The 25,752-nt window shown below is 45.3% G+C and overlaps 1 long non-coding RNA gene across 3 annotated transcripts; it reads left to right on the top strand.

The window, feature by feature from the left end:
* Nucleotides 1-1,246: 1,246 nt before the first annotated feature.
* Nucleotides 1,247-24,276, top strand: LOC118615028. 3 transcript variants are annotated; one of them, XR_004956275.1, is made up of 4 exons: nt 1,247-1,377; nt 16,307-16,583; nt 16,864-16,987; nt 23,425-24,276. It is a non-coding gene; the product is annotated as an uncharacterized LOC118615028 (long non-coding RNA). The 3 variants fall into 3 exon arrangements; XR_004956276.1 differs by lacking the exon at nt 16,864-16,987 and having other exon boundaries at nt 1,250-1,377; XR_004956274.1 differs by lacking the exon at nt 23,425-24,276 and having other exon boundaries at nt 1,250-1,377; nt 16,864-17,623.
* The last annotated feature ends 1,476 nt before the right edge of the window (nt 24,277-25,752 follow it).

Genomic DNA, 25,752 nt, shown 5'->3' on the forward strand with positions numbered 1-25,752 from the left:
TGCTTTTCATTTTGGCCTCCACTTTCGTCAAATACACCCACATCAGACTTGGCAGCATTTCTCAACTCTGCCTGTAGACTCTACCTTCCCATCGCTGGGCCTGTCCTTCCACTGTGACTGTTGCTGGACTCTCAGCCCCTAAAGAATCATGCACGTCTATGATCTCCATTTCTTGAAATTCTTACTGTCTGTGCTGAACCTGATTCTTTAAGTCAGTAGAATTGTCCTATGTACCCTACACCCATGACCTGTAAAACTTAGCAAAAAATACAAGCCAGGGATCCGTGGGTCACCTGGAAGCCTTGGTTGTTCCTGAGCTTTTGGTGGCTGGATTCCCTCTCACCTGGTCTGGGCTCTAGGCTCAGGGACACTGACCGTCTCTGGCCGTGGCTCCTCCAGGCTGAGGGATCTGCTCATGCTCCTGCAGCACTGTGGTTCCTAGGGCCTCTGTTTTCCTACCCCTTTGACTCACAGCTTCTCGGTGTCCCTGGCTTCTCCTGTGATCTCAAGTGGGAACTCTCTGCCTTGGCCTCAATCCAGATGAACCTGTCATTATGAACGGCATCTGTTTAGGCCTCTTGGCTCCTCTTTCCTGAAGCCTTCCCTGGTTTCTCCAGTGGTAATTAATCTCTGACTCATTGGCACAAGCTTGTAATGGTCCTTACTGATTGTTGCCTTCTGGGAGTCCCCGCCTCATCCATTGCACTCCAGGGGCTTCCTGGGCAGGGCCTTTGCCTTCCAAAACCCCTGACACTGAGCACCCTAGCAGAGTAGGAGCTCGCCTGGTGTTTGCATAATGTCCTGGAATCTTTGCTGCAACTCCAGCAGGTTCACTGGACTGGCCAGCCAGACCTGGAGAAGCCCTACCTGTATTTAACAAGCTTCCTCCTTCCCATGAGGAGACTGAGACACACTGAGGTATCTTGTTCCTGAGACTGCTTTAGCACAATGATATTTAAATAAGCACATTCGTGGGAAAGTAGGGGTAGGAAGCGGGAGGGGGGGTGGGGGAGCGGGACACGTTCAGTCCATAACAGGTCAGCTTTTGCATCCATAAGCTTCAGAGAAGAGAGCCTGGGTCTTTCTGTGCCTAAGTAATTCAGTGGAGTAAATGCTGCCATCCAAGGGAGAGAAAAAGAACCTGGAGTGCCAAGTACTAATGCTGATGGCTGGATACTCAGCCAGACACTGTGCCTTTAAGAAAGATGAAGGCACATCTCTGGGGGTGGAGCCTGGCTCAAATAGCCAGGTGCTGGGAAGTTGTTAGGGCCTGCTTTTGTTGAGAGCAGGTCTTTGCGGTTCTGGTTTGCAGTTCTGGCACCACTCCGGCCCTGCTCCCTTACTTCTCTCTGCCACACGACTCAGCTTTGGCACCCGGTGAGCATCCCTCCCACCCACACACCCACGAGCTCTCTGTGCCGGCTGTCCAAGCCCAGATTTGACAGCTATCATTTTCAAACTCTTCTGGCCTTTCTCCTTTTCAAGTTCAGACTCTTCTTTGGTTAAGATAAGCTTCTCCACATTTTCCCTTTCCTATCTGTCAGCCTGTGCTGGGGGAAGCAGCTGAAAGTGAGGATGAAGCCTGGTTGTCCGGGGTGAGGATGAGGCCACCTAGTTTGTGCTGGCTGAGCGAGTGTTTCAAAGTGGTTCTGTGTGTGTGTGTGTGTGTGTGTGTGTGTGTGTGTGTGTGCGCGCGCGTGTGTGTGTCTGGTGCCGGAATTGATGACGCTGGAGAGAGCGTCAAGGTCCCCTACGCCTCCAACACCTACACAGTCTTCCAGGTGCACACGGCAGGCTCTCAGCTGCTGGCAAAGGTTAAAAATGCAGTAATGGAAGGAGGGCTGGCCTGGGAAGTTGAGACACTTGCGTTCTGTCTCCAACTCCACCTGGATGGAGCTTTTTAACAAGCGCTTTACCCTCTCCAGGTGTCCATTTTCATTAAAAAGGCAAACATTTCCATTCTCACCTCTCATTGTAGCTGAAAGACAAATTAGATAATGGGTGAGACATTTTCCTGCTAGGATCAAAATGCAGAACCAGGTCAGTGGAGGTTACAAAGAGGCAGATTTCAGATCAGAATCAGGAAGACATTTCCATTAACCGAAGTCCCTTCTATAGGCTTCCTAATCAAGCAGAGAGCCTTCTGTCCTGGGAACTACTCAAGCCAGACAGGATGATCCTCTGACAGTCATCCACATGAGGGGGACTGACCCTAGGCAGGGAGGTCCCTTTGAAATGTGAAGGTCTATATTTTGGTGGCTACAGACGGGCTTTGGGAAGAACCTATGTGAGGCTATAAGTATGCTGGCATTTCTGCATATTTTCCAGAAGCCTGGCCAGCTGCAGGGACTGGAGACTAGTATTGAAAGCCAGGGGAGAGCAGACAGACAGCCTGGTCGTCCCTCAATGGTCTTGCGTTTCCAGCAGCCCGGTTTGGGGATAGGAGGTGGGGGGGGTAGAGAGCTGAAGGAGGCCGTTCAGGAAAGCATGATCGTAAGTATAACTGCTTTGGAACTTCAGATGTGCGGCTTGGGGTGGGGGGAACCCTCCTTTACACCCCGGCTTGGGGCTCACCCCCTTCTGGTGCCCCAAGGACTGGACACCTTGGGAACACCCGAGACCCCCGGGTGCTGATGTGCCCGTGGCGGGCGCCGGCAGGTGGAGGTGGGGCCAGGGCAGAGGAGGAGCCGAGATGCCAGCCTCGCAGAGATTCGGACCCTGCGTGAGGTAGGAAAAGCACAGCCTCCTCTGGGGGAAAGCGTGTAACCAGAGGGGAACACGTGTCTGGTGTAGTCAGTTCCTGTGGGAGATAGAACCGTGTCTGAGAGCGAGGAGGAGGAGCCCCCAGAAAAGCAGGAGTTAGGAGAAAGGAGATAATTAAATGGATCAAAGACACAGAGTGGGCGGGGTTAGGGATCTAGAAAGCTGTGAAGGGATTTTTCTTAAAGAGAAGCGGGGAGGGGAAGGCAGGAAGGAGGTCGAAGCCCACCCAGGTGGCCTTTATTCCACCCATGAAAAGCGGGGGAAAGACCCCCTCACCGCCCCTCTGCGGGCGAGGGAAGCTTGAGGAAGGGGGAAGGAAGGCCCGCCGTGGGGTGGAGGGAGATTCTGCACAGGGACAAGGTCCTCCAGACAAAGACGTGCTTACGTCACCACAGCCACTTGTGAGCCTCCTCTGAGAGTAGAGGGGACAGCCAGGGAAAAGGCCCAAGAGTCCCCAGGTGGGACTGGTGAGTTTAGACATTCACCTACTACCGCATGGAGGGGAGGTGTTGCGGCAGGACAGGGCAAATTTCCCCAAGTCAGGGTGGGGGGAGGGGGGAGACTAAGCCCAGCACGGAGAGAAGAGGGTCCTTTAGCAGAAAGTGTAGAAAGAATTCAACTCACACGCCAAAGTTAAGAGTCAGAAGGAAAGTTTATTAGAAAAGGGGTAACACTCCATAGACAGCGTGGAATCCTCTCAGAGGCAGAGAGAGAGACAGAGAGAGACCCTGAGTCTTAGGGGAATTGAGTTTATATGTCATTCTTTAGTTCCCATTTCCTTAGATGTGGACACGCAGTGAGGAAGCAGAAGGTAGCCTGAGAGCCCGGCTGGCAGTTCCCAGCCTTCAATCCCTAGGTTCCTCTTGGTTTTAGCCATTGGGAACAAACGATTTTATTCATGTAGGGCGACCACGTAAAGATTCTGTTGGTTCCTGTTCCCCCTTCCACAGGTGTGGAAAATGGGTTGTTAACGATCCCATTAAAAATCTTCCTTTGTTCTGTAGGTGTCCTCCCAGCCTGGCTGCAGGGCCGATCAGCATACTGCAGTCTATGCATGTAGCTTGATTAACATTTAATTCTCTTGTCTCCTCCCTACGTTAGTGTGAATCCCCAAGAGGCCCAATTCTGGCTCTGCTCCCTTCCCTCTAATGATAGGATGTTGGGCAAAGCTAGAAACCTGTGGGATTCCCACTGTCTGGTTGATGGAGCCAGTAGAAACTCATTCACCAGGCTTAGGAGTTGAAGAAGGTGGGGAAGGCTGGCTGCAGACACACTTGCTCTTGGGAAAAGCAGAGAATGTTATTAACGGCACCACCCACTCTGCGGGACAGCAGATACTCAAGGCAAAGCAAATTCCCAAGTCCCATCAAACCGTTTCCTTGGGACCTGTCCAGTGAAAAATGATGAGGGATTCGTGCCGAGGATACAGGAGCTCAGCCTGACTCTGCCTCTGAAAGCTGTGGGACTTTGCTTAGGCCATTGGCCTCAGCTTCCTTTCTTCTCCAGGTATATATTCTGGCCAGTTAGGATAGAGGGCAGCTCCATGTCATCTAGCGAGGGAGCAGCTTCGTAGGAGCTAGGTCTTTCCAAATAGAGCAGGAAGAGTCTAGAGTGAGGCTCTTATCGCCTCGCTCCCCGCCCCCACCAATAAAGCACAAATACTCCACAGTCTAGTGCGCCCATGCCGCCCTCACAACGTAGCCTCCCATCGCCCCTTGTCACATGCTTCAGTCCCTGCACCTGTCTTCTGTTGCTGCTGTTCCCAGCTCAGCTCCCTGGGCGGCTCTGTGGCCAGCACAGCATAGGCTGTGCTCATGGATTTGATGTCTGAACCCAGAACAGGGCCAGAGCCACCCTGGCTAACTGGCTGCAGGCAGCTTGTTCTGTGCCCCCCGCAGGGATCTGGGATTGATTTACCCTGTTTCCGTGGCAGCGCTGGTTGCAGTGGCAGCATCTGCTTCCCCTCGTGGCTGAGTGAGTCACCAGCGCTCATGTTAACCCTTAGCACAGCGCAACCCTGCTGGGACGAGCAGGAAGATGCCGGAGTGCTTTGCACTGCCTGCTGGCTTCCTGCCCTGGTTCTCAGGCCTGGTACAGATAGTACACTAGGCATGGGGTCTTGGGCTGGGCTTGCCCTATCAGAAACCCAGCAGCATCTAGGTATTAGAGTTGTTAGATCTGCTTCAACTGACTTCAGAATGGCTTATCTTGGCTGCTGGCAGCAGCTGCAAGCCCTTATGGGAGAAGACTGCAGATTCCAAGACTCCCAAGTTCAGAGTTCTTTTCACTATCCAAAGATCAGCTCTCAAACTTGTCTTTTCCTGGCCACCTCTGCATCCATGTTTGCCCCAGGTTCCTTTTGGCTTTTATCCCAGGACCTTCTTTTGTGATAGCCATCAGCCCTCCCCTCTGTGAAGTGGCCCTCAAATGGGAGTTTTCCCCCAGCTCTTCTTTTCTCTCTGCAAACTACCTTTCCTCCATCCTTCTGATCTGGGTAATTTGAAAAAATGAGTTGATCCTGTATCATTAATGGCTGATAGCAGGTTATAGTGCTAATCTCTGGTATTGCATTTAACCCTGACTTTGAGAGGCAAAGAATCAGTCTAAAGCAATGGTTTCTCAAAATACAGTCCCTGGGCCAGCAGTATCAGTCAGCATCACCCAGGAGCTTGTTAGCAATGCCAATTCTCAGGCCCCACCCCAACCCAAACACATCCTGGAGTCCCAACCTCTGGATCTGGAGGTGAGAGCTGGCAATTAATTTGTGTTTGAACAAGCCTTCCAGGCAGTTGAAGAACCCCTGGTCTAAGGAAATGTGCCAGTATATTTCCGACCCTGTGAGGAATGGAGAGTGTTGGTCCATACCTGTCTACACTCGCAGCACAGCTACAGGTGTCTTTCTGTTTTAGGTAAGCCACACAAGGGGGCTTAGGCAGGCAAAGACCCCAACTGCTCCAAATCTGGGGACCTGGAGTTTTCCTAGATCATGTCTTTTCTCAAGCTTGTTTGCATCTCGTGGAAAGAAGCTGGTGTGTTGTTTTCCTGTGTGGAAAGGGCAGCATTACCTCACTTACCACAGAGAGGGCCTTGTGGGTAAAAGGAAACCCACTCACTGGGAATGACTGATCCTACTGCTGTGGCCAGGCCCAGGGCCACAGGAGCACATTCCCTAATAGCAGAGGAATTCCAGCAGAGGAAAAGGCAAGGATAATACTTATTAATCAGTTGTGCTTACTAATTGCTTTTTTTTTTTTTTTTTTTTTTTACTGATTAGCTCTTTTTTACCGATTACCTTTGTGCTGTGCGCAAAAGAATTTACAGAAAGGTGAGAGCATTAGTCAGAATAGATTAAGCTATGGCAAGTAGCAGACAAACCACAAAGTCTCAGTGGCTTAACATAACAAAGGCTTATTTTGCAAATGCTTTTTGTCCAGGAGGGTCAACTCTGCTCTGCTCCACAGAATCACTCAGAGGCTCTGGGTGGTAGAGAATCCACATCCTGTAGCTGCCTTAGTCTGCAGCAGGAGAAGAAACAGCTGGAGGAGTCAGGCACCCACCCAGAAGGGACTCCCCTCACATCTGCTGGTGTCTCACTGGGCAGAATTAGTCACATGGCCTTGCCTGACTTCAAACGGCCAGAGCAGGAGGTGTATGCAGAAAGGAGAAAAAATGGGTAAAATAGGACGTTAAAAATCACTACTACACTGAGAAAGGCCACTCATTTATTCATTCACTTACTCTTTAAGAATCTTTGCAGAATCTTTACACTGCATCAAGCGTTGGGCCACACCCTGGGGAGAGAGTATCACTAGGTAACTGCCCTTGCAGTGCCATTAACATTGGGTTCTGTAGGAATAGTGCCCCCTGGAGTTGTGCAGTGCAGGAGTCCAGCTTTTATTTTTCGTGTATATGTTGTTTTGTTATCTATCTTCCACACAAAAACTCACTGATATGAGTTGCTCACTGCTGTATTCTTAGAGTTTAGCACAGAGCCAAGTAGGCTCAGTCAATACTTGTTAAGTGAATAATTGAACATGAATAATTATTGATTGTGTTTTCCATTAGTCCTTGCCTTTGTGGAGCTTATAATCTGCGTCGAGTTGTGTAAACAATTAACTGAAGTATAAAAAAAAAATCTATGCAGATAAAGTGAAATATGTGTCAAGGTAAAATCAGGGCTACATGGCTTGGGAGCTCAGAGAAGCAAGGGGTCATTTTGACCACAGGTGGGGTCAGGGAAGCCGCGGTGGTTTTGTAAGCGAAAGGCTAAGGTTCAAAGGGGTCGGCGGGTCTGACACAGGGTAGGTTGCAAAGTGGGTGGAAGGACCCTGCCCTGTCTCTTGGTCTGGTGGTTTTTCTTCTCCCCACACAAATAATTAACAAGCCCTTCTATTTGCATAGCAGCTGACAGTTTTCCAACAGCTTTCACGTGTAATTACAACTTCTGTTTAAGGCTTACAAGCCCCCCAGGCACCCAGCTGCAGAATTTGGTCAGCTTTTGGTGTTTGGGTTACCTCCGGTAGGTAGGTACGTTTTGTTTTGAGGCTGGACTTCTAGTTCTCCCCTCCCCGCCCCACCTCGAGGTAGGCACTTCCCTTTCACTGGCTCCCCAGGATCGCCTGATGGAAGAGGTGGCCTTTCAGAAGGGCAGCTGCAGAGGTGATGGGCAGGCTCTGTCTTAGCAACTCTGGACTGGAAAACGCGGAGGATGGCTGAAACTTTCCCCGTAGGCAGGGAATGGGACTCGCTATTTTCACTTGAGCTTTCAAGTGAAAACAATGACATAGGCTTCCCATCTGTCTTCCAAAACTCCTTTGAAACCATTCCATCGCAAGTCCATTAATTTTATGGGCATTCTAAAGACAAGGGCAAAGTTAGAGTTCATCAGTCTGGAATCTTTCTCATTCAAGTTTTGTTATCTGTGGCCAGCTGCCTCACTCCTGCCTTTCTGTCCTTTCCTCTCTCACCTGCTTGTCTTCCCCTTCTGCAAACTTCTCAGACCGGGGCCCAGCTAGGGCTCCATTCTATCTAACAATCATTTCCTAAATGCCCACTCTCTACGAGGCCCATGTGTAGTGTCAGAGGTTCAAGGATAAGTAGGACAAAGCCAGAAGCTCAAGGAGCTTGCCGTAAGATGGGCGTGACCCAATCCTGACACCTTCCTAAGGTGCCTGCTTTCCTCCTGTTCCCCAGCTACCTTCTCCCTTTCACAAAACTTGTTTTCCTCGATTCTTCTGTGTGCCAGGCAACAAGTTAAGGGTTTGCATGCATTCTTCCATTTTTAACATCAGAAAGGTTCCATCAGTATGCCCATTTTCTAGGTAAGGCTTAAGAGGTTATATAAATTGTTCAAAGTCACAGGGCTAAGAAAGGGCCCAGACAGAATCCCTTCCAGGTGGCCTGCCTTTCAAGACCCTTCCACGTCCTGCAGTGCCGAGCAGCCTCCCCCAAACTCTGCAGTCCACTATCTACAAAAGAACCAAGAAGTGGCTAGGGCGTTAGTAAGTACTCTCTCTCTTCCCACCCCCCTTTTTTTTCTAGCTTTTTTTTTTTTTTTTTTAAGTCTAGCCGTTCTTTCTAAAGACTTGGAGATCATCGCCGCCTCATATTCTTGGAGTTTTAAGACCTGGATGTTTTAATCATTTCTTTACCCCAAGAGTGTAGGAGAAATCTTTTCTGATACAACCTCGTTAGCACTGGTTCGACACCTGGGCTGTGGCTTCTGTCTCAGGTCGTCTCTGAGAGTCCTGGAACCCGCACAGAAGCTGGGCGGTCTTTTTCAGTCCTTACGGTGGGGTTCGATGGTCTAAGAAGTGATTCGCGTTGCCGGTTACTGGCAAACTTCACGTGTTGTCATCTTTCTTTTCAACATTTGATCCCCTGTGAAAGGCAGGAGATCGCAAAGACCTCCATGGAGATTTCCGGAAGGGTCACATCCAGGAAAATGGAAGGCACCGGAGGGCTATATCTCTAGGTGGCATGAGTTTTTCAAATATTCTTATAAACCAGCTGAATATCTATAGCTGGATCCACAGTAAGGATTTTATTATTCTGGTGTTTGAAGCTGTCGAGTCTTGATTTTCTTTACATTTTTTTTTGTTTGTTTTTACCCTATTTACCCACTCCAGCTAGTTCAGATTCTCTATGCTAGAAGTTTGGAGAGAAGAGGAAGTGGGGGGAAATGTTAAGAACTCTCCAGATGGTCTTTTAGGGTCACCCACCTCTCCCAGACAACTTTGGGGCTGACTGCCTCCAGGAACATTGCCTCTCAGTCTCTTGTCATTTCTTTCCTTCATGGAGGCTTTGCTAAGACTTCATGCTGAGCTTTGTCTTGAAGGCTGCCTTTTTGGGTGGTAATCATGGCTCAGTTAATTGCCTCAGGAAGGGGGCAGGCGTAGAGCTAAAAGCATAGCAGCTGGGAGTCCTGGAAAAGGCAGGAAGTCACGCTTTCGCATCAGGGGGATCCACCAGCAGATAGTGAATCTTGGCACATAGGCCCAGGTTTAGGATTAGGACCCCAGCCCCGAGGAGTCCAGTTCTAGAAAGACCGAGTTACTGGGAATGAGTGGTGCAGGGAGAAGAAGGATGTTCAGTGTCAACAATCCAGGTGGGGATTTGTTATTTCATCCACAGCTTATTTTTCAGGACTGGGGCTTAATATCTGCGTCATAGAAATAACATGAATAAGTCAATGCTAAGTGGCAGGAAATTAAACTTGAGCTACTGAAACCTCTCCAGCTGAAGTCAGGCACACTGGATACACACTTTCGTCTGCCCAGCTCCTCCCCGCCCCCAGTTCATGTACCCTCCACACCGTTACCTTCCCCACACGGCCATGGCCGTTTTGTATGACGTAACCTTTCCCCTATGGCCCCAGTTGACCAGTTTCAGGGTGACATCTGACCAAAGGCCAACCAGGGCCCTTCCTAGAGATGTTTAAACTTGGGATCCGAGTCATTGAGGCCACTTCTCCATGGTGACACTAGCAAACCCTGTCAACGCCTGAGCACTGGTTCTCCCCTTACTATACTCTGACTTAATCTGATGAATCTCCTTTGACGGATTCTTCTACGCTATGTATTGGCCATCAGATTCTCCAAATGGTTAACATGCCATTGCTAATCCAATGTTCCTGCCTCGCTCTTGTTAAAAGCCAGAAGATCCAGAATGATTTAGTCATTTTCTTCGCTGGGTTTCACACAGCTGCTTTCAGAGCAGTCAAAAGATTCTGACTTCATGTTGAAGCAAAAGGATCCCTTTTAGTACTGCAGCTCCCTCTCCAACCTCCAGGGTCTGTCCCTGTGTTCAGACTTTCTGAGTGGCCATTTCTGTACCAGGCGACTGAGCCAAACCGTAGCTAATTTCAGTTAAACCCCTCAAGCTAGGAGTTAGGTGAACTTAGAGTAAGCGGACTTCTTAAAGAAGCAGACTGTTCTGATAGATGACCACATTTAAGCTATTTTTGTGCTATCTACTTATTTAGTTGATTGCAAATTTTTGGAGAAGTGCTAAATATCTTTGTATTCCTTGGCTCACAACCTTACACTTATAAGTAAATAAATAAATACAAGTTTAATATGTGGATAAATCATTCAATCACATCCTCATGTTAAATATAAAATTAATAACTTAAGTATCAAATCAGATCCCATTAGGATACATTTTTAAGGTATACCGATATATTAGAGTGGCTTTATAATATGCCCCAATATTGATAAAATTGGGCAAAACAAACTGACACTTTTCTTTTGCACATAGCACACCCAACTGGTAAGGGCCCAGTTTCCAACATGTGTCCTATATAATGAAGATCTCCAGCCTTGCTGTCAAAAATTGTTTAACCCTTCGATGGAATAGAAAAGTCTCGCTGGCAAAGCAGAGATGGAGGCTGTCTAAGGGAGTGGCTGGGACACTTTGAATGATCAGTGAGTATTCGCTCTTTGGCTTGGTGCAGAGCTTAGTTAGAAGCAACTTCTGAGAGCCCCTCCTCCAACCCAATCTGGAAAGCAGGAGTCATGGCGCCCCTGACAGATGCACAGGGAGAACCCGTAGGAAGTGGGTACAGAAAGGCTCTGCCGGGGGCAGGGCTGATAGGATGTGACTGGGGACAGAGCAACATGAGCCCATGGAGGGAAGCAATGGCTCCGGGGGCAGTGCGGGCCCGTCAAAGCCTGGGACACAGGGTTATTCCAGCCTCCCCTTTTCTTGCCGTACCCAGACTCGCACATGTGGCAGGCTAGACTTCCAGTGTAAGGTCCTCATATGGCCCCCAGATTTTCTGTATAGTGAGGGAAGGAAGTCCTCTCTCAGCAATGCAGGCACGGGACATAGAAATTCCTATCACCTTGTAACAGAACAGAAATTAGAGGGCCTAGGGCAGAGAAAAATGTGCTATAAATTTACACCTTGTCTCTGCTTCTAGGTTGATGACCTCGGTGAAATGCACCTGCACACATAGATGCACGTTAGGATTCTGGGCGGCTCAAAGTAGGCATAGGGGTGGGGAGAAACCCTCTGCTTTCCATCGCTTCTCCAGGCCTCGAGTGGTCCCAACTCTCTGCAGCATTAGAATAGCTCAGAACACCGGGGGTCACTGGGGGTTCCGGCCTATCTGTGTTTGTTCCACCTTCTTCGGGGAACAGCTCCCTGATGTTAACACGCAACCCCTGGGGACCCATCCTTCTCACACTCTCAGACCTTGTGACCTCACACTCCTGCCCTAGAAGTGGACAAGTGCTCCTGTCCTGACCACACCCAGGTCTATTTCTGGCCGCATTGTTGATGTAAAAGGAGGATATGTGACCCAAGCCTGACCAGGGAACCCAGGGCAGATGGCTCGAATAGAGGAAAGAGGAACTCTTCCCACGGAGTTAGTGTACAGATTTGGGATGGGAGCGGGGAAGTGAGGGGAACGGTGTGGGGAGTTAGTTCCTCCATAGAACCGACACCGTGGAGGTCAAACGGAACCACACAACCTTTATTCAACCAATTATTCAAGCCAAGAAATTTCCTATTCTTAAACCAGATCAAGTGGGCTCTTAAGGCAACTAAGAGCTCCCTAGATGAATACAACTGCTAATGGTTCCGCCAATTAGAAAGGGGAACAAAGGGAGGGCAGCTCTGCCACCGAGTCCCATAACCATGGTGCCAACGCAGACGGGCTCCACTTCTGCGCCTTTCCCATTTTCTCCCCTGAGAGCATTTCACACACAGGCAATTCTCCTTGAGAGGCTGCCTCAAATCCCAAGGACGGGAGGGCGCTGGCTCCCCTCGCTGCTTCCCGCCTCCTTGCGTCATTGTGTCTGACGGGGGAGGGGGAGATTTCCTGTGAGCGCACTTAAATACCTTTAGAGCCATTTTTAGACTTTTTATTCTATAGACCAGAAGAAAACTGCTGAAATTAGGAGATATTTGAAGTGGCTCTTCATCAAGCCCAGAAGAGATTTCTGCTGTCACTATATTTAAAAGCCCAGCAGCAGGTTGTTCGGGCTCATGTCTTGCCATTATGTAATAAACGTAACGTTAAGCTTTGGAAGCCTCGAACACTGGTTAGGAAGGAGGAAAACAGTAGCCTCACAGTGATACGTGTCCTGGAGATGCTTTTTGGAGGTTGGGGAGATTATAGAGTTTTCTGCTTTAAGTAGTATTGAAATAACAATGTGTGCACCACAGCTTTGCATTACTGTTTAAATCCCCAAAGAAACTAAGAAAAAAAGAAAGGAAAGAAAGAAGATGGTGTATTAGTATAAAAGAGAAATGTAACCAACAGCCAAGTAGAAGCTGTTTTTAATAAGACAAAGGGACTCAGGAGATGTGGCGTGATCTGTTGTAGAAAGGAGAGTAGATTAGCTTTCTCTGTGGTGTAAAACACTACCATAAACTTAGTGGCTTAAAACAACATAAATTTATTTTCACAGAGCCTCTGCTCAGGGTCTCATAAGGCTGAAATCAAGGTGTTGGCTGGGCTGGGGCCTTGTTTGAAATACAGGTTCCTCTTCCAAGCTCATGTGGCTTTTGACAGAATTTAGGTGCTTGTGGTTTTATGACTGAGGTTCCCACTTTCTTGCTGACTGTTGCCAGGGACTGCTCTCAGGGACTAGAGGCCTCCAGTGTTTCCTCACCATGTGATCCCCTCCGTAGGCCCTCCCACAGCAGAGCTGTTGGCCACTTCAAGCTTCAGGAAAATCTCTGTCACACTTCCAATTTCTCTGACTTCTTCCATCTCTGACCTCTAGAGATGCTTTTAAAGAGCTCACCTGATTAGGCCAGGCTCACCCATCTCAAGGGAGGGGATGACGCAGGGTGTGTACATGCCAGAAATCTTGGGAGGCCACCTTAGAATTTTGTCTACCTCAGTGATCAAGCTTTTGTTCTGAAGCAGGAACCCAAAACATGTAACCCTAGTACACTACTACTATGGACTAAATGTTTTTGTCCCACCAAAATTCATGTGGTGAACCCTGAACCTCCAAAGTGATGGTATTTGGAGGTGGGGGCGTTTGAGAGGTGATTAAGTCTGGATGAGGTCATGAGGGTGGTGCCCCCACAATGGGATTAGTGTCCTTATAAGAAGAGTGAGAGAGACCAGCACTCTCTTTCCACATGTGAGAATATAGCGAGAGGGCAGTCTCCAAGCCAGTAAGAAGGTTGTCCAGAAACCGAACCAGCCAGCACCTTGCTCTTGGATTTCCAGCCTACAGAACTGTGAGAAAAAAATGTGTTGTTTAAGCCAACCAATCTGTGGTATTTTGTTATAGCAGCCTGAGCTGGCTCAGATGGCTACACTGTAGAAGGTCCCATTAATCTACATCACCATGAACATGGGGAAATGTTCAAATGCGGAGAAACACCCAGCGTGTAGAGTTTTCCAATGATTGTGTTCTTCCCTGTACACTTCATTTGTTTATTCGTTCAGCGACTGAGCTCCTAGTCTCCTCTTGCCACCAAGCTTGACCCCAAGACCAGAACTTGGTGTGACCGGTGAGCATGTAGGGGACAGTATTTAAGGAGTTGCTCGTTTGTGTGACCCTGAGGGGCAGTGCCACTGACATTTTGCACACCATACTTTATCCTAGTCCTGGCCCTTTTAGGCACAGAGGAAACAAAGTTGTTTTTGTTTTATTTGTTTGTTTTTAAAGATACTTTCTTCCTCGAGGCACACATAACAGTTTCAGGAGGGAGCAGGTCAAAACCAGAGAGCACCACTGTTTTTTTTGGAACCCCAATCGCCAACTTCACAAGGGCACAAACTTTCCACTAAAAAGCACAGTTGACTATAATGGAAAAAATTAAATGACCCTTTCTGAGCCTTGATGATTCCATAAGTAAAGTTCTAGAGCCCTTTAGGATACTGTTAAAATAGCATTGGACACCAATAGAGACTCAACGCTCCATTTCATTGAATCATAACATGAAACCTTTGCCACCTGTTGGTACAGTTTTCTTCATCCTGAGGAGAAGATCACGTTTCCTAGGGCACCCTCATATCCTGTTCCTCTCTCCCCGAAGTTTTCTCTTTATTTGCCATATAACATCAGCGGGAGTGCTTGTGGAGAGAATTTCATGACTCTCTTTTCCCCTCAGTTCCACTCACTGCGCTCTAACTCACCATCCTGTAGGTTGTCCCAAATTTCCCTCCTCTGGCTAAGAATGCTGCCCAGGCTCTGTTCTAAGCACCCTCTGAGCCTTGACGATCCTCAGGCTCAGAGACCAGCTGGACCCCACTACCTCAGCCCCAAAGCAGAGCCCAGGCAAGGAGACCATCCCCCAAGGCCTCTTGCTTTGGATTCTTCTGGTGAGACTTCTCCACTCACTATTCTCAGCTCACCCGCTGAGCAGGAAAACAGTCTTGGTGTTGCATTATCTGGTTCAGCATAAACTTTCCTAAGTAACCAAGAACAGACCTGAGTTTTCCAGGGCAGTTCTCTGTGCTGAGTGCTTGACCAGGAAGAATGTTAGAGAACTAAGCTGAGTAATTCCTCAAATTCAGTTACAGAAGGGACTTGAGGGGTTTGACTTTGGGGTTTCCTGAGATTGCCACAACCTAGATCTGCGTCTTCTATAGTTCTTTGCATAACAGCAGACCTATTGTGAGGACTTAACTCACCCTCACCCTCATGCCTCAAGCAAGTCACATGTTTACTCTTAGCACTAGAAGAAGAAGGGGCTGGGAGCAAAAAAAAAATGGGAGGAATGCTAACCACAGCTAACCTAAGTCAGACTGCCAGGCTGGCTACTCACCAGGGCTCTTCTTACCCTCTGGGGACAATGTGAACAAAAATCTGGATCTTTGCACCTTGTTCTGAAGATTAAAGTTCTGATTGAAGGCTTAGTCACTCCCACTTCGATACAATTATTTATTCAGACCTTTACTGAGAAGGTGACTGAGTATGGATAACAAAGAACTGGAGACTGACCTTTACCTCTGGGCTTTCAGAACTGAAAGAGGCTCACTAATTTCTCTCAACTGCAGTGTCCTCATCCAAAAAAGTAGGGGTAGTTACGTTTGGCTCTCAGGATCTTTTTGGAGAATTGGAAATGATATACCTGGCACAATTCTTGGAAACTATTACCCTCTTAAGAAAGGGTTACTGCTGCTGTAGCTGTTACCCCAGCCTCTGGGTATATATTATTGACCTAGCTGTGAGTTTGAAAGCAGGTTGTATCTGTATTGCTGATGACAATTACAGTGCCTGACACAGAGGAAGTGCTCAATCACTGAATAAGTGTTGAGAGTCTGGAATTTGAGCTAAGGGCAGCAGCAACCAGGAAATAAGAGTCTGCATGCAATTACCTGCTCTATATCCTGGGTCGGTGGGTCTCAATATTTTTGTTGTTTGGAACACATCCGAAGGGAATGACATTCAGACAATGTGAGTCATCAATAATTGCAACTCGATCTTTACTACCAAAGAACAATGCCTCTCAATATTTTTAAAGCAACCCTGGTGGTCCCACCATTGATCAGGACATTCCTCACACTGTGGTTCAGTGGGCAGAATGTTTACTGCCCTGACCTCCCCCACTAACACACACAGGAATTATCTCACATGTCCAGTTATCCACCAGGTTTCTTGGCCACTGGTTTGACAACACACCTTTTACTTTTGCTCAGCACTGCAAATCGCAGCCACGGTGTGTTGGCCTGCAGGCCTCAGGCGGGCACTTCAACATTGCCCTTGGACTTCAGGATTTGGCTTTGCAGTTTCTATTTGTCAGTAATCACAAAGGTCCTTGACATGTAGTCATTTGTAATTTTGTTAAGATGCCATTAAAAAAAAAATACACACACACACGCACACACACATATATAAGTAGTACACGAATTTATGCTATTGGAAATGCTCATACAATAGAGAGCTATACAGAGGAAAATGTGTAGAAGCATTCCTTTATGTGTATCAGTCAGTGTAGCCCACTTTATACTACAGTAACGACCCCGCACACATCTCAGCAGCTTATAGCAACACATGTTTGCTTCTTGTTCACACTACGTGCTTTTCACAAGTCGGCTACAGCTCTGCTTTTTGCCTCTTTTACTCAGGAACCGAAGCTGATGGGGGAACCTAACCTCTGTGTGGAGCATATCAGTCTCATTGGAGAAAGAAAGAGAGAAGGCAAATGATGTCCTGACTTATAAAACTTTGCGCAAAAGAGACCGACACCACTTTTTTGGTTAAACAAGTCATATGACCATTCCTGAGGTCGACAGCATGGGACTATATCCTTATACAGAGAGGAAGTCCACAAGGAAAGACAATGGAATGTTTGTTGAATAATTCATCTCTACAACCTCCTCCTCCGGCGACTTCTCTCCCAAGGTAATTGCTCTCAACAGTTCAGTCTTCTTCCTTATGTATTTGCAAATATATACATAAATGCTTACATATTTCTAGTTTATTAGTGAGCTTGAATATTGTTTATATTTATTGGCTAATTTCACAATTAGCCTTTCGTGAATTGTCTGTTTCCATTCTTCACCCATTCTCTAGTGGTGGTTTTTTTCTTTCACACTTGAATGAGCTATTTTATGTTTTCTCAATAATAATCTTTAGCCTATACTACTGGTTGTGACTACAACCATCTCTCTTTTACCATCAGGAGTCTTCCAAAACACTAGACATCGAGTGCAAATATTAACCAGGAACCCCTTTCCTGTCAATTCATCACTACCAACCAATTTCCGAAAACACAGAAAAATGCCGGTGTATTGAACAACTACTTGGTATGTTAGATGCACAAAACATTACTTCCTGATGACCAAACAGTGAATTTGATTTTCACAGACCTTTGCACGTGTGCAGCCACACACACAGCCTCTCTGAGCACTGTCAACATCCAACTCACATCACGTAGTTGACATTCTACGCTTTTCAGAACATCTGCATGTGATTCTGACTTTCCTCCAGTTACATTTGGAAAGTGACTGGAGAATTCTTCTCCCTGCCCCATACACATACTACTTTGTTTAAAATGTTATGTTGAGTTTGGGGACGTACAATACATGTCTCTATGTAAACCTCGGTCCCAAACACGTATTGAAGAGATGTGTATATTCTCTGCAGTCCGAGTGTTAAAGATGAGAGGAGTTCTACTAAGAAAAGATTGTGTGGGGAGGCAGCTAGTGAGCAGTAGCTCTATTTGTTTCCATTTTGGCCATTTTATTATTAATTTTGTTTTGGGGAGGGTTTCCCCTCAGCTTTACTGAGATATAATTGACAGATAACATTGTATATGTTTAAGATGTACAATGTGGTGATTTGATATATATAAATATTGCAAAATGATTGTTACAATAAGGTTAGTTGACACATCCATGACCTCACATAATCATCGTGTGTGTGTGCGTGTGCGTGTGTGTGTGTGTGCGCGCGCGTGTGTGTGTGTGGTGAGAACATTTAAGGTATACTCTGCAGACACATCCATGACCTCACATAATCATCGTGTGTGTGTGCATGTGCGTGTGTGTGTGTGTGGTGAGAACATTTAAGGTATACTCTGCAGATCGAATGCTGTACATTCGATCCCCAGGACTTACTCATAACTGGAAGTTTGTACTTTTTGACCAATATTAACCCATTTCTCCCACTTCCAGCCCCTGGTAACCATCATTCCTACTGTCTATTTCTGAATTTGGCCTTTTAGGATTCCACTTATTAAGTGTAATCATACAGTATTTGTCTTTCTCTGTCTGACTTATGTCACTTAACATAATGCCCTCGAGGTTCACTCATGGTTTCTCAAATGGCAAGATTTCCTTTTTTTTTTTTTTTTTTATGGCTGAGTAGTATTCCAGTGTGTGTGTTTATTCATTCATTCATCGATGGGCACGTATGTTATTTCCAAGTCCTGGCTACTGTGAATAATGCTGCAATGAACGTGGGGTACAGATTATCTTTCGGAGATAGTAATTTCACTTCATTAATACTTTGCATATACCTAGAGGTAGAACTGCTGGGTCATGTGGGAGTTCTGTTTTTTAATTTTTTTGAGATACCTCCATACTGTTTTCATGACATTGTTTTAGTTGCAAAATTTGCCATTTTCATGTAATCAACTGGCAGTTATTTTGTTTATAGTTTTTGGATTTGTAATCTTGCTTTAAGGGACTATCAGGATTATTCCTAAAAAATTCTCTTATATATACACATATATTTTTAAACTATTAAACTATTTTAATGGTTTCGTGTTTTAATCACAAAGGAGTTAATTATTGGGTAAGGTATAAAGTGGGGTTGAGGGACTTTAACTTATCTGAAACAGGTAGCTTATCAACCAAGTTCCGCACCCCGCACCACCCCCCCACCCCCCCACAGGCACTCAGCACACTTCTTAGAGTCCTGAGGCAAATAGCGTCGTCAACACCCTGGGGGAAGATTAGATGGCACATTAACGCCAGGAGAGCAGCCTGGGCTGAGGAGACAGTGCTGAAATCTGAGTGAAGAATTTGGAAAATGCTGTAGCCAAGGAAGGGCCTTGATGGCTAGCAGTCTGGGCCAGGGATCTCCAGGCCATGGGCTGGCCGCCAGCTGGCCAGTCGGTGTCCTTCTCATTTCCTTGAGGTGATTCCTTAGAGGCCTCCACCTTGGGAGCCTGAGCCCTGCATGCCCCAGCCAGGGCTTCTCAAACTCTTCCTACTCAGCCACCCTTAGCTCCTGGAAGCCTCATCACTGGAAGGGCATAGCCAGTCCCAGCCCAGGCAAATGTGATAGTTCTCTGCTGTCTCCAGCTTTATCTTTAAAACTGAAGCAAAGTTTGTGTTCTCCATCATGTTTCTATGCTTGTTTTCATTAAAAAAAAAAAAAAAAAATTGTGTTTTTAATTTCAGGCCTAACCTTCCTTCCCCTTCTCCAGGAGAAAACCTAATACAGCTTTGGACTTCATAGCATTCATTACAATTGTAATTAATTCACATTTGCCCAATTATTCATTCGCTGTCTTTCCCAATAGACTGCAAGCTCCAGAAAGGCAGTGGCCATGTCTCTCTGCTCAGCGCATTCTCAGTGGTTCGCCAGTGTCAGTCTGAGGCTGTGGCTTTTATTGAGCCCTTTTAACCTTCTTAAAATAAGGCTGACGGGAATTCCAGTCCTCAGGCAGGTCAAGTGTCTGTGCTTCCTTTTTACAAGCAGAAAGGCCCAGGCAGTGGCCTCACAAAGGGGTTATTGTTTACGAGTGATCCAGGTGAGAGGCGCAATCCATCACCGCTGAGGCCCAGCCCTGTCACAACTCCTGGCACCCTCCCAGTGACAGCGAGACAATGACATCACCTCCAACTATATACAAAGGACAGCTTATTCTGTAAAGCTCTCTAAGGAGAGTGCTTTAAGCTCATTCTTGCTGTATTAGGTACATAACATCATAATTCAGAGTTTCCCAGATTCAGTTCAAGGACATAGATGATTCAGTAGGTATTTGATTTATAGAAGTTCTCTCAAGTTTTCAATTTCTTCAGGAAATGGAAGCATTTTTTTAATTGAAGGTAGGAAAACAAGTCAATTTGGAAGAGGAGCTGATTTCTCAAGTAAGAAATTATAAATTATATCAACTTCCCTCACCTTTAGGTCTAATTCTCCCAACTCCTACACAGATTTTCAGTGACAGCCCTATCCTTATCATTCTTGATATCCACGGAGTACTATTCAGAAGATTTCTTGGTTAAAAAATGCAAATTCCATTAATAGCAAAGTGCTGTTTCTAAGTTTCATGCAAAGATGTGATTGAACAAACTAGTCAGCATTTGAAGACGATGCTAAAGAAAAATAGTGAGAAAGCTGAATGGTGGAATAATTATTAGCATAATGCTTACTTTTATTGAATATTTGTTATGCGTCAGATACTAGACTGAGTTCTTTGCCTGAGTGAGCTTGTTTAATCCTCATGGCAACCATTTGTGGTAGGGAGACTTATTATTCCCATTTCATAGATGAGGAAACTGATACTTGGAGAGTTTATATAATTCTCCAGCCTAGTAGAGAACAGAGCCAGAGCTCGAAGGCTGATTTATAGAATTCCATGGTCCAGTATCTTACCATTGGCCATGAACAAGCAATGAGCATTTGTATTTGAGAAAGAAATAGCCTTCCAGCATGCTACATACAAGTGCTAGCTAATTTATGTTATTTAATCCAGGGCATAAAATAGACTTGTTTCAATGAACAAATACATAAAAATTTGTTCTAAGTAGCTCATTTGATATGTTAAGTGGCTCTTTTTTTTTTTTTTTTAGTGGCTCTGAGCCTACTTCTTCCTCTGAAAAATGGGACCAAGAGGGCGACTGTGAGAATGAAATGAGATACTATATGCAATGAAATAATGCCTGACTAGAAGCAGGCATTAGTAAATGTTAGCAATTATTAATAATATATCATCTCCCTTGACTTGGAGTAACACAACACTGGATACATAGTATCTGCTCGACCCACCCCTATGCAGAGTGGGTGATCAAAAAATTTCGTTCCCTTAAAAATGTTAAGCATTGCCTCTTCCATCCAACCCCACTACTGTTTAACAAATGAAATGGTTATAAGTGAGTTTGGCTCATTCCTAAATTCCAGCAAGATCCAAATCCCTGTCTGACTAGCAAAGTTCTGACTAGCAGTGCTCTTTTGAACTATGTGTTGACATTCACAGTCCCTGTTTAAGTTCTTTCTCTGATAGCAGCAGCCTTGGAGTTCCTTTCTGTCACTTTAGTTGGTTGGAGTTTTGTGGTTGTTTCATGCCACCTTTATGGAATACTCACTGCAGGCCATTTAAGAACAGTGTGACACTACTCTGAAACCTTCCTGTCCCAACCTGGTCTACCATCATTCTCCACTTTGAAAAACATTTTCAATTCCCTGCAGTTCAGTGCGAGGCAGGGGAGGAGACAATATATTACTTATTAATAATCACTAGCATTTATTAATGCCTGCTTCTAGTCAGGCATTATCTCATTGCATGTAGCATCTCATTTCATTTTCACAGTCACCCTCTTGGTCCCATTTTTCAGAGGAGGAAGCAGGCGAATGAGCCCCAGGTCACACAGCTAGCAGACGGATGATCTAGCAGACTATGATGGCTGCAGGTCTGACATCATAGTCTGAGATTTTAATCTTTTTTCTTTAGTACTATTTCAGTGAGTGCCAGGAAGTTTAGAGATAGGGGCTGGTATAATCCAGGAAGTTTCCATGGAGGAAGTGGAAGTTGAACTGGATTTTGAGGATAATATTGGAAAGTTCAGAATTGCACTAGGAAGAACGTAGGGCAGAAAAACAAACAGAACAGGCTTTCTTGCTTCTCTTTTCTCTGTAGAACAGTGCAGAAGATGAATTAGACCATTTCGTGGTTGGCATAACCAATTAATTTTAAATTCAGCACCTGCCTTACCATTTGAGCCTAATCTTATTATAGCAGATCTCTTCACATTTCTTTTGTTTGTGTAGACTTTATACACAGGGGTTTTAAGTCTATCAAAGAGCATCTGTGCTGAAAGGAATTATTTTTGTGTGCATTAAAATAATTGGCCCAATTCCTCTCTGATTCTGTTTTAGAGGTAAAGGAATCCAGTATAGGAAGAAAAGCATTTACCTGACTACCTCTTTTTTTATTTCTAGTTTGTGGCATGAGGTCCAGAAAAATGAATTTATACTGTTTGGAGGAAGAGCTGAGATCAGCATATCTAGCCTGAACTTAGCACAGGGACAGTGTCCTTGACAGTCATGCTTAAAATACATGATAAGCGAGTAAGATATTCCAATAACAAAGAGGGAACAGTCTGAGAAATTTGAACTTAAATATCCTACACATGACACCTGGATATACCCCTGTTCTCTTTCATTCCACTTTATACTATCCCACTGCGAAAGCGCCTCATATAAAATATTCTTCCTGAAATATCCAGACATTGTTTCCAAGTCATTTAATTTTCTTCAGGTCATTGGCTCTATGTCCTTGTCTTTCAATCATCTACCTCTTTCACGATTTCAATCTTCTTGCCTTTTTTTGTAGAAAGTAATTTTTCCAAAGCCATATTTTAATACATATAAGGAGAAAGTTACTTGACTTCTATTTAGCCTTTCCAAAAGAACTTTCTCTGTTTCAGAGAAAGCTAGAATCAGGTGACTTTTGTCTCTATATTTGGTCAACCCAGTCTCCAACCCTATACAGAAATAAGCATCATTGGTGGCAACCATGTAGTGTGGGTGGGACTAAGCCTACCTTCAGCTCCAACAGATAGCACCCACTGGTCTAGGTCATTGGCAATCCAGTTATTACAAGGTTCGGTTCAGGTATGAGCCAGTCAGCATAAAGCTTGGCCTTGATGTTGGCTGTTTGTGGCAAACAACCTCTCCTGTTTTATGGGAATAAGGCAGCTTATAGACCTGATTATAGCCAGTCTTGCTACAGTCACCAGAAAGTTATCCCTAAGGGCAGCCAATGTTGGGCATAAAATAGAAGTGGAAAGAAATTGAGTCTTCACATCACTGTAGCAATCAATGCAGTCCACTGTACCTCTGGACTCAATTATGAGTTTCAATTAGGTTTTCTGTTATTTGCAGCCAAAAGCATCCTATCTAATACACCCAACTAACTACAGGCAGTTGAACTAAAATGCAATGCCATACCCCAAAATGCAGTTTATCCATTCTAATTGTCTAACCATAGCCTATTGCATAATTAAGTTGCATCCATCGATAGTGTGTTAGCTAGGGCAGACTTGTTATGTGTGCTTTTCACCCGCACAACAATCTGAAGCAAGTGTCCCCGGTCAGCAGTTGACTCTCTTCCACATGGTTCTATTGGTTTTTCAGGAAGCCATGCTCCTTCCCCCTTTTGGCCTGCCCACCCCCTTGGGCCTTATCATCCTCCTCCCCAGGCTGTCAGTGAAACCCCCTGCAGGGCACCCCTGCTTCTTAAAAGCCTTGGCCCAGAAATGGTACAAACCGTTTCCACTTCTCTTTGGCAAAACCCAGTCACATGGCCACATCTTAACTGCAAAGGAGCCCAGAAAGAAGAAGTGGATTTTAGTAACTAGTCTTGGACCAGATGGAACACTTTGGGAGATTATTAAATTACATGGGAAAACACTAACAGCAGTGTGTGCATGGTATCAGCCCAAGTTTCCTAAAGGCCCACAAAGACCCACATCTATAAGTGCGTAAGCTATGTCTCTTTCCGTTTCAGCTCTCTGGCAAGCCTTTGCTTGCTTTTACTCTTCTCCAGCCACATTCTGCTTCCAGTACATTCATGATGATCCTGTTTGCAAATACACTTCATTATCCACTGGTAAGCAAAACAGATTTTATTAAAGCTATTGTGTGGAGACAGAAGTGTGATCAAATTCCTCTATGAATATCTGTACTTCCCTTCAAACTTCTCTTCCCTGTTGGCAGTATCTCCACACCTGTTACTCTTCTCTGGCCACATGCTTCCCTACCACCCTCACTAGCCCCTAAAATCCTCCTCATTGCTTGAGCAGTTCAGCTCCTGTTCTTTGTAATACGCCTACTTGGCAAAATAAACAAAAATGCAATGACATATATATATTTTTTTCTCTCTAGCATACCCCTTAGGGCCTTAGCAAATAATTCACTGAATAAAAAAGGTCTTTTCTTGGCACAGAGCTGGGTGGGAAGTTGCTAAATAAGGAAGTACATTTTTTTCCCCCCCATAAAAGTTCATTTACTTAGAAAAAAGACTGGAAGGATATTCCCAGAATGTCAACAGTGTTTATCTCTAGGTAACTTATCACAAGTGGTATTTTTGTCTTGTATGTTTCAGTACTTTCCTTTAATTTTTGTTTAGGTATTTTTTCAAAATTTTAGAGTACGTGATGTACTTCTTTAATAATCTTAAAAAAGTATGGTAAATTTGGTTTTTACTCAACTTTACTGAAATTAGGAGCATGTGAATAATCAAATCACAATGAGATACCTCCACACTAATTATTTAAAAAAAAAAAAAATCCCAGCAGAAAATAACGTCTTGGCAAGAATATAGAGAAATTAGGACCCCGGGTGTGTGGATGGGGATGTAAATGGCGCTGCCAGTGTGGCGGTTCTTCAGAAAATTAAACGTGGTCTTATCTTGTGATCCAGTAATTCCACTTCTGAGTTTATACTCCAAGGAATTGAAAGCAGGGTCTCAAAGAGATACTTGTACATCCATGTTCATAGCAGTTTTATTCATAATAGCCAAGAGATGATAGCTACCTAAATGTCCATCAACAGACGAATGAACAAATGTGGCATATACATATGATGAAATATTATTTAGCCTTAAAGACATTCTGACAGATGCACGTGGAAGAACTTTGAGGACAATATGCCGAGTGACGTAAAGCAGTAATAAAAAGACTGAGATTGTATGGTTCTACTCATATGAGGTACTTAGAGTAGTCAAATTCATAGAGAAAGAATGTGCGGTGGTGGTTGCCAGGGGCTGGAGGACGTGAGGAATGGGAAGTTAGTGTTTCATGGGTACGGAGTTTGAGTTGGGAAAGGTGAAAATATTCTGGATGGTGGTGACGGTTGTACAACAGTATAACTGTACTTAACGCCACTGAACTGTGTACTTAAAATGGTTAACATGGTAAATATTATGTTTATTTTACCATAATTTTCTTAGAAGACATTTATCTTTCAATATATAATTTTATGAACATTTTTGACCTGGATAGCTTGTGATCTCTTTGGAAACCAGAAATTTCCCTAGTTTTGGCTTTCTATCTATACAGTAACCCTTTTTAAATGAATTCATAAATGACATAAGGAAAAATACTTATCCCCGTGTCACACAAGGCTCAGGGATGAATGAGATATATAGCTTCTTTTCTCCAAGGATTTGCTATCTAATAAGTGGGAAAGACAAGTAAGCAATTAACTCCAATCCACCGGGAAATGAATTAGTGGGCCAAGTGTAGAGATGCAAGCCATGAGTTCTGCCCGGGCAGTCAGGGAGGCTTCCGAAAGAAAGAGGTGTTTAAACTGGACCTTCAAGAACACTTAGTAGTTTACTCATGGAGAAGAAGGGGTGAACATGGGGGACACATTAGGAAGTGGGGTAAAGAGAGTTGAAGGGGCAAGCGCTGGGACGTGAGGAAACCAGTCGACTCCCCAGTGCCATCCCCTGAGGCCTCTGCCCAGTCATAGGGCTTCGTGGGACTCAGAACGTGCCTGGCTGAACACCATCAGGAAGGCAAGCGCAAGCCGGGGTGTAGCAGAGTTGTCTTTAGAGATGACCCAGGAAATGGGCCGACCTCAGAAAGCAAAGTCAAAGCCAGCCATGCATCAGGGCCAGAGCTGAGACCTTGGCCGGCTCAGTGGTGTGATTCTAGAGAAACACAGAGCACGCCAGAGCTTCCTGTGCAAACAGGGAAATGGCTCCCTGCATGTTGGTGCCTGATTGTGTGCAGCTGTTGGTTTTGTATTGACAACGAGAGGAATAGAAGCTTTTTTCATGACATACAAAAGCTTATGTAATCTTTCTTGTCAGCATCTGGGACTTAGCCAA

The sequence above is a fragment of the Rousettus aegyptiacus genome, unplaced genomic scaffold (genome assembly GCF_014176215.1).
Source record: "Rousettus aegyptiacus isolate mRouAeg1 unplaced genomic scaffold, mRouAeg1.p scaffold_m13_p_3, whole genome shotgun sequence".
In the NCBI taxonomy this organism is placed as follows: Eukaryota; Metazoa; Chordata; class Mammalia; order Chiroptera; family Pteropodidae; genus Rousettus; species Rousettus aegyptiacus.